The sequence below is a fragment of the Myotis myotis genome, unplaced genomic scaffold (genome assembly GCF_014108235.1).
Source record: "Myotis myotis isolate mMyoMyo1 unplaced genomic scaffold, mMyoMyo1.p scaffold_m19_p_21, whole genome shotgun sequence".
Lineage (NCBI taxonomy): Eukaryota > Metazoa > Chordata > Mammalia > Chiroptera > Vespertilionidae > Myotis > Myotis myotis.
In genome coordinates, this window is record NW_023416326.1 from 6,460,464 (window position 1) to 6,467,863 (window position 7,400).

General features: G+C 44.5%; 1 protein-coding gene across 6 annotated transcripts in view; it reads right to left on the reverse strand.

Annotated features, from left to right (window-relative positions):
• DISP1 (dispatched RND transporter family member 1) overlaps positions 1–4,239 on the reverse strand; it is a 115,267-nt gene extending 111,028 nt beyond the window's left edge. For 3 of the 6 annotated variants that reach the window (XM_036354720.1, XM_036354724.1, XM_036354727.1), the window contains exon 1: positions 4,117–4,239. The gene's annotated coding sequence lies outside the window, so the exon portion shown is untranslated. The remainder of the gene's footprint in view (positions 1–4,116) is intronic. The other 3 variants (XM_036354729.1, XM_036354721.1, XM_036354725.1) reach the window with 2 other exon arrangements.
• Between the last annotated feature and the right edge of the window lie 3,161 nt (positions 4,240–7,400).

The window sequence follows — 7,400 nt, forward strand, 5'->3', positions numbered from 1 at the left end:
AGAACAAAAATCATTATACCATTTTAAAATGACCTAGGGCATCTGAAGTTAAAAAAATAATGTATGACAGATAAAAAAGAAGATAACTTTTAAGTTTCAAAGGGTGACAAGGTTCATTAAATTGTCCATTTTCTACTCTTTGATACGTGAATGAAAAACCCAGGTAATCCCTTAAAGATGATGAATACAGATACTCTCCTATTTGCTAATCTCTACGCAATATTTTATATAGACGGTTATTTAATATACCAAATGTGTTTTAAATACTAACTGTGGATAGTCTTATGTGTTGACTTGGCTAGGTTATAATACCCAGTTATTTAATCAAACATTAATCTAGGGGTTGCAGTAAAGGTATTTTGTGGTTAATGTACAGTAAGTTGACTTTAAGTAAAGATTACCCTTGAATGTGTGTGTGTGTGTGTGTGTGTGTGTGTGTGAGTGTGGGGGGGAGGGGGGGGCTCATTTAATGAGTTGTAGACCAAAAGCACAAAATCCAAGATTTCCCAAAGAAGGAATTCTACCTCAAGACTGCAGCAAAACCCTTACCTGACCTTCCAGCCTACTGGCCTGCCCTGCAAATGATGGGCTTGCCAATCCCCACGATTTCATGAGCCAATTTCTTAAAATCACACTGTGGTTCCATTCAAAAAGTATTACTGTCCTGGCTGGTGTGGCTCAGTTGGTTGAGCATCATCCCGTGTACCAAAAACATTGTCAGTTCGACTCCTGGTCAGGGCACATGTCCGGGTTACAGCTCGATCCCCAGTGGGGGGCATGCAGGAGGCAGCCTATTGATGTTTTGCTCTCACATCAATGTTTCTCTCTCTCTCTAAAAATCAATTAAAAATCTTTTTTTTTAAGTATTAATGCCCTGGCTGGTTTGGCTCAGTGGATAGAGTTGGCTTGCGGACTGCAGGGTTCTAGGTTCGATTCCAGTCAAGGGCACATGCCTGGGTTGTGGGCTCGATCCCCAGTAGGGGGCGTGCAGGAGGCAGCCTATCAATGATTCTCTCTCATCATTGATTTTTCTCTCTCTCTCTCTCTCTCTCTCTCTCTCTCTCTCTCTCTCTCTCCCTCCCTCCCTCTCCCTTCCTCTCTGAAATCAATAAAATATCTTTAAAAATAAAAATAAAATAAAAGTATTAGTGATACCAGGTAACTGTAAACTTTTTGTGTAAAGGGCTGGTCGTATCTCGGCTTTGTGGGCAAGGGACTGCTGTGCTGGACGGCACAGTTCTAGACTATCAGAGCTGAAAGGGGCCCTGGGGGCCATAAGTGAGCCATGCTTAGCCTAGGAAAAGACTTCCCACGGCTAGGAATTAAGAAGCAGCTGCAGAGGGGAATACTACTGCCATGGCAATGGGGGAAATCAGCACTCTGGTAGAATCCAGTCCTTTTCACAGGCAGTTGCTGAGACTAAGGGGCCAAACACCTCATCCAATCACATGGCGCATTAGCAGCACAGCTGCTTCTAGAACCCAGGTATCCCAGCACTTAGTGTAGGGCTCCTTCTATTCCTCTACTAGGATGGTGCTAACGGAATGAACACCCAGTGCCTGCAGGTCTAACGTCCCGTTCACTAGTCAAGAAACACAGCATTCATCTCACCAACTAACAGACGCTTTCTTCTCAGCTAGACTTCGCTACTGGCAATTTTAACTTTAAAAAGATGGAGATGAAGAACTAAGATCTGAACCAAGGCTGTAAAAATGCATCTATTAGTTTGGGTTTTAAAGGTCCGACATTGGCTAAAAATGGAAATAATCTCTGCATACAATCTATGTCTGTCTATATATAATCTATACATAATTATACATCTATATAATAATAACAATGGACTAAGGCCATTGGCAAGCCTAGTTCCCAAGAACATTAATGATCGTTTTCCCTCTATAGGTCTTTTTTTTTTTTTTTTTTTACTTTTTTATAGTTCTTGGCAGTTTTTAAAAGTCCTTAGAGCATGGATGAGAGTTCATATACAGTTCAAAGGCTAAACTCCAAAGCAAAATCATAAACTTAAGAAATGGCGGGTCCCAGATACTTTCTTTCAAGCAAGTTTTCAACTATTCCACACGTGAGTGTGACATTTCATTGTGAGGGCTAGGAGGGAGGCAGGTATGTTAGAACCTAAGTCCAATGACTTGTGTTTTTCTGTCCTTCAGAGACATGCATGCAAAAGTGAGTGGTAGGGAGCGGAAAACCCACTACAAACATGGGGAAAACCTGTAGATAATTCTTGGGTCTCCCAGGGAGTGAGGGCACCAGGGCCAGAGAGCCATCACTGATCACCCTTTTCTGCAGAAAACTCTGTATAGAAGGATCTGGAGATGATCTGCCGGTAAGCCCTACAAGGAGCCTTAAGCCCGACAAAAAGCATTAGCAACTTAGCTACAATCAATCCTAAGGCAGCCCTGACTCAACACAAGCTTTAAGAATTTATAAGAAACTCAAGCACAGATATTTTTCTCAAGAGTTTATAAGCTACAGCTAATAATACTGTACACATCTGAAATCTGGAAGAAAGTAGATCCTAAGTGTTCTCACCACACAAAAAAGAAATAAAATGGTAACAACGTGAGGTTATGATCTGTTGATTAGCTTGATTGCGGTAATCATTTCAAAATTCATATGTATATCAAATCATCACATTCTATACCTTAAATATATACAATTATTATTTGTCAATTATACCTCCAAAAGCTGGGGAAAGGAATGTATAAGCTAGCAAGACACCAAGTCACCAATAAACAGAAAATATTTTAGTTGATGTGAATCAGTGCAAGTCAGAGGACCAAACCAGATCTAAAAATTAGCTGTACCAATACAGTAATTTTAAAACAATCAAGTTTAACACTTGAAATATGAAACTCTGGGAAGAAGCCAAACAATCACCTGGGATCACTCTCCACCAATGACAACGCTACAGCTCTCCCTGGCTCTCTTGCCCAGTTTGTGGCAAACAATTCACTTACCATCTACTTGAAGCTGAGAGAGCCTTTGTCATCACAGTGAAGTAAGACACTGTATGATGTAGACTAGGAAGTGCATATTAATTGCAGCCAATAAAACATAAATATAATGTAGACGATAATTATAATTATCTCCGGTAATGATTAAAAAAAACAAGCCCATTAAGGAAAACTAAACGTGTCCACGTGTATATAACAACAAATCTTGGGCTACCAATATATCTTTTTTAAATACTGCCCCGTGGCAAAGAGATTTATTTCCTTGTAGCAGAAATCAAAAGCAACAGTAAGTTCTTAGTAGTTTAGTAATTGCACCCTAATCTAAAACTAAACCCAACAGGACAACTTTTAGTATTCTGTGTGAGAGAGTCAGGCAGAAGAACAACGAATTGTTAACTGCGAACGGTTTGACAGCTGGGTTTCCCATGCAATTATCACCCTAATTCTACATGCACTTAAAAGTTCATTTCCACAACAAAGGAGACAAGACAGCCCACACGCTCTGCAGGGCAGACAAGACTCCAAAGGAGAGCTCCGGTGGGCTTGCCGGGATGAAAGGACTTGCAAAAGCTGTATCTGTCTGACAAAGACACGCAGCTTCAGCTGGCACCTGAATGAAGGAGGGTGCCAGCCTCCCGAGGAATGCAAACTGTTTTCCTGAAACGCACACACCCGCACCCTCACCCTCACACTCACACACCCGCACACACACACACAGCATGCACTGAAAATGCAGCGATGCGAGCTCAGCCGCCGATACTCGGAGGTGCCCGGCCGGCCGTCTTTCCGACCCGTTAGGTCGGCCGCCCTCCCGTGCGCGCCCCGCGCAGGGCGGACCCTCCTCTCCATCCCGCGCCTGCGAGCCCACCTGGGCCACCGCGCGCCGCCCTCGCGGTCACCGAGTCCGGGACACTCCCCCACGCGGGACGCTGTCCCCCCAGCCGCATCCCCGCCCGGTCCCCTACCCCTCCGCCCTCCCCGCCCCCGGCCTCCCCTCCCAGGCTCCCGGCGCCTCCCTCCCCAGCCCCTGCCCGCTACCCCGCGGGCTCCCCCGTTCCTGTCCCCCGTCACGGTCCCCTCCCTCAAACCCGGAGGCCGGAGGCTCCCTCCCCCGCGCGGGGACCCCCGACGCCGCCGTCCCTACCCGGTCTCCCCTCCGCGGCACGCGGCGGCTGCGGGGCGGGAAGCGTCCACGGAGGACGCAGCGCCGGGCGCTCCGGCTCCGACCCGGACCGAGCCCGGCTTCCGCCTCGCGCCGGAAGGCTTGGCGAAGGGGACCGGAAGTCCCGCCCTCCCGTGGCTCGGGGCAGCACCTAGGTGCATATTCCCTGCGCTCCTCTCTTTCCAGGGATGGGTCTGCCCTGTGCAATCACGGGACCAGGCGTCTGCCTTGCTCGCGCCCTTTGGAGAGCAGGACGGCTAAGACACTAGCCCTGCCCTCCAATCTAGGAGGAAGCTGACTCTTTTTTAAAAAATATATATATATTGATTTCAGAGAGGAAGGGAGAGAGAGAGAAACATCAATGATGAGAATCATTGATTGCCTGCCTCCCGCACGCCCCACATCGGGGATCGAACCCTGACCTGGAGTTCTACTGTGATCTCCTGGTGCATAAGTCTATGCTCAACCACTGAGCCACGCTGGCCGGGCTGGAAGCTGACATTTAAACAGAGGTTAATCACACCACTAGGGAGTGCAAGTGTGATACAGACATCACAATACATGGTCTTGCTTCATTCCTTAATTCAAGTTTTTGTCACCTCCTTATATTACCACTCATCTAACAATCAAAACAGAGGAGAGCCCCTCTGTTATGGCGTGCGGGAGGTGCTCAGGGCAGTGAACTAGGCACAGAATAAGTCCCAACAGTGGCCTGTTCCTCAGGAAGCTTGGTGTAGTACACCGACAGATGCATGAATGAACAAACGGGGGCAATGGAAACATCCAGCATTAAAGGAACTATGGTAGTGCTGTAGGGAACAGTGGGGTGTAGGGAATTGGGCAGAGAAAGACCCTCAAGGGATACCCTCTTCAGTGGAAACTAACACAATGAATGAGTTAAAGGTCACACAAGTGGGGAGGGGCATGTAGAGGAGAAGGCTGCCAGAGAGCACGAGCTTGGCTGGATCAGGGAGCTGGAGGGACATACACAGTTCATTTAGCAAGGCCTGCGGTCACAGAGGCAAGAGAGAGGAGGCAGGGCCAGATCAGGAAGACTGTTGAGCATTAAATCAAGGAATTTGGACTCCAGACTCCATGCAACAGGAAAGAGGAGGGGTGTTCTCTAGGGGAACAGTGAGTTATGGGTTGACGAGGGTGACTGACCTAGTCGTTAAAGAAAAATAAGAACTGGAAAGATCATGGATAGAACATTTTAACCTTGAGGGTGAATTCTCAGACCGCCATACCCATGTATATGCAAAAGCAATGGATGCCTACTACAACCCTATAAAAGCAGGACCCACCAAGGCGCAGGCCCCTCAAGTTGCCAATTGGGCAAATCACCCCCAATCCCCTGAGATGCCAGCTGAAGCCCCAGAGAACCATGAAATGGGCCAAGTTCATTGTCAACTACAGTAATGAATACTGTTAGCGTTATTGCTAGTTCCTTGCTTGTTACTAGTGTTTAATAAATACCTTCTTGCACACCTAGTCCCCTTTTTTCCTTTTTAAAAAAGAAAAACATCATCAGCAGTTCTATCTGAAACAATCTCTCTCCCCTTTGCACGTGTTGTGCTTTAGTCATTTGTGGCCAAATAAACTAGTCTATAGTTGGATAAATCACAACAGCATGTTCCCTGGAATATTAAGAGTTTGCTGGAAAATTACATCAAAGATTGTGAATTGAGTGACAATTAAGATCAACTAGTTGAGAAGTAATAATTCCCACCTCTGCTGCAGAGTCCTAACGGCCAGGAATCTTCTATGAAGCCCTCAATCTTCTGTGATTCCAAAATTCCCTTTAGACTAAAGTGAAAAATCACTCGGATTACATTTAGGGTGGTGTTTCCTTCCTAACAGGAGGGCTTCCCAGGAAATGTTTCAATGTAATTGAAGTATCTAAAAACAAAACTTTTGCTATGTTGATCTATTTTTTATTGTAGTCAGATATATAAAACATAAAATTGACCATTTTAGACATGTCTAAGTAAGTGCCTTTGGTGGCATGAAGTGTATTCATAATGTTGGGAACTTTTTCATCTTCCAAACTGAAACTCCACCCCCATTAAACAATAACTTCCTATTTCCCCCTTCCCTAAGTCTAATTTTATAGGTTTGTACATCCCATAAAAACATTGTCAACCCAGATTCAAACCCTCTGGAAGTAAACATATGTATAAATAGAACTAAAATAGGACCTTATTCACCTCTTTTCTCCCGTGGAACGCAGATGGTAACATGGTTTCCACAGGAACACATTGTTTCACAATCAAATATTTCGACTTGAGGCCTCTTTAAGGCCTACCCCAATGGACATTCCGTATGTAAACGAGAAACACAGCAGGGAAACTTGGCCTGAGACTCACTAACTGGAAGTTTGGGTGCGTGAGTTCCCAAGGACTTGTACACAAGTTAGTAACTTAAAACTCCAGTCCTTGTCTTTCTGCAAAAACAATGAGCATTCCATGTGTCTGACTGACGCAAAAGCCTCGCTTTGTTGGCGTCTCAGCAAAATCAAACTAAGCAGAATTGCTCCTGCCCCAGCTTCACCTGCTAAATTCCAACCTGACTAGTAAAACAAGAGTTTTCCATTCAATAAAAATTTCGCTCCATGGTTTGACAACTGAAATAGACAGGCAGCTCTACTCCTAACTTGAAAATCTCATCGTTAGGGGAGTAAGAGAATGAATTTGCAGCTCTGAGTCTCAAGGACACAAACTTCTGTCCTAAGAAGACATGAACTACAGGCTGGGAAGGTTGAGGCCAAACTTTTCCTGTAAAAACAATGTATATCTTAGAGAGGAATATGCCTTTTCTACAGAAGATCCTGGTTAGTTGGTAAGAAGTCACTTTTTTATAGCATTCCCTTAAAAAATTTTAAAATCAAACAGTACAATGCAGGTTGGTTATAATTGCCTTGAATAGACATGACAGGATCATAGAGAGTTATTTCTGATTACTCTGTATTTTTTGTCTTGAGATGGGCCTTCTCCACCTTTCAAATGCCCATGGCCCATAAAGATACCCTGCACATAGAACTGCCAGACAAAATACAGGATGCCCAGTTAAATTTGAATTTTCAGGTTATGTTTTAGTATGAATATGTCCCAAACAATGCAAGTACATATATGTTTCAGATATTAAAATCATTCATTCATGATATGAAATGTCATTTTTTTTTTTTTTAAATTAACAAAAACAATGAACTGTCTTGGCCAAATCCACCTGAAACAGAAATGATCGGATTCCCTAGATAACTTGGTTTT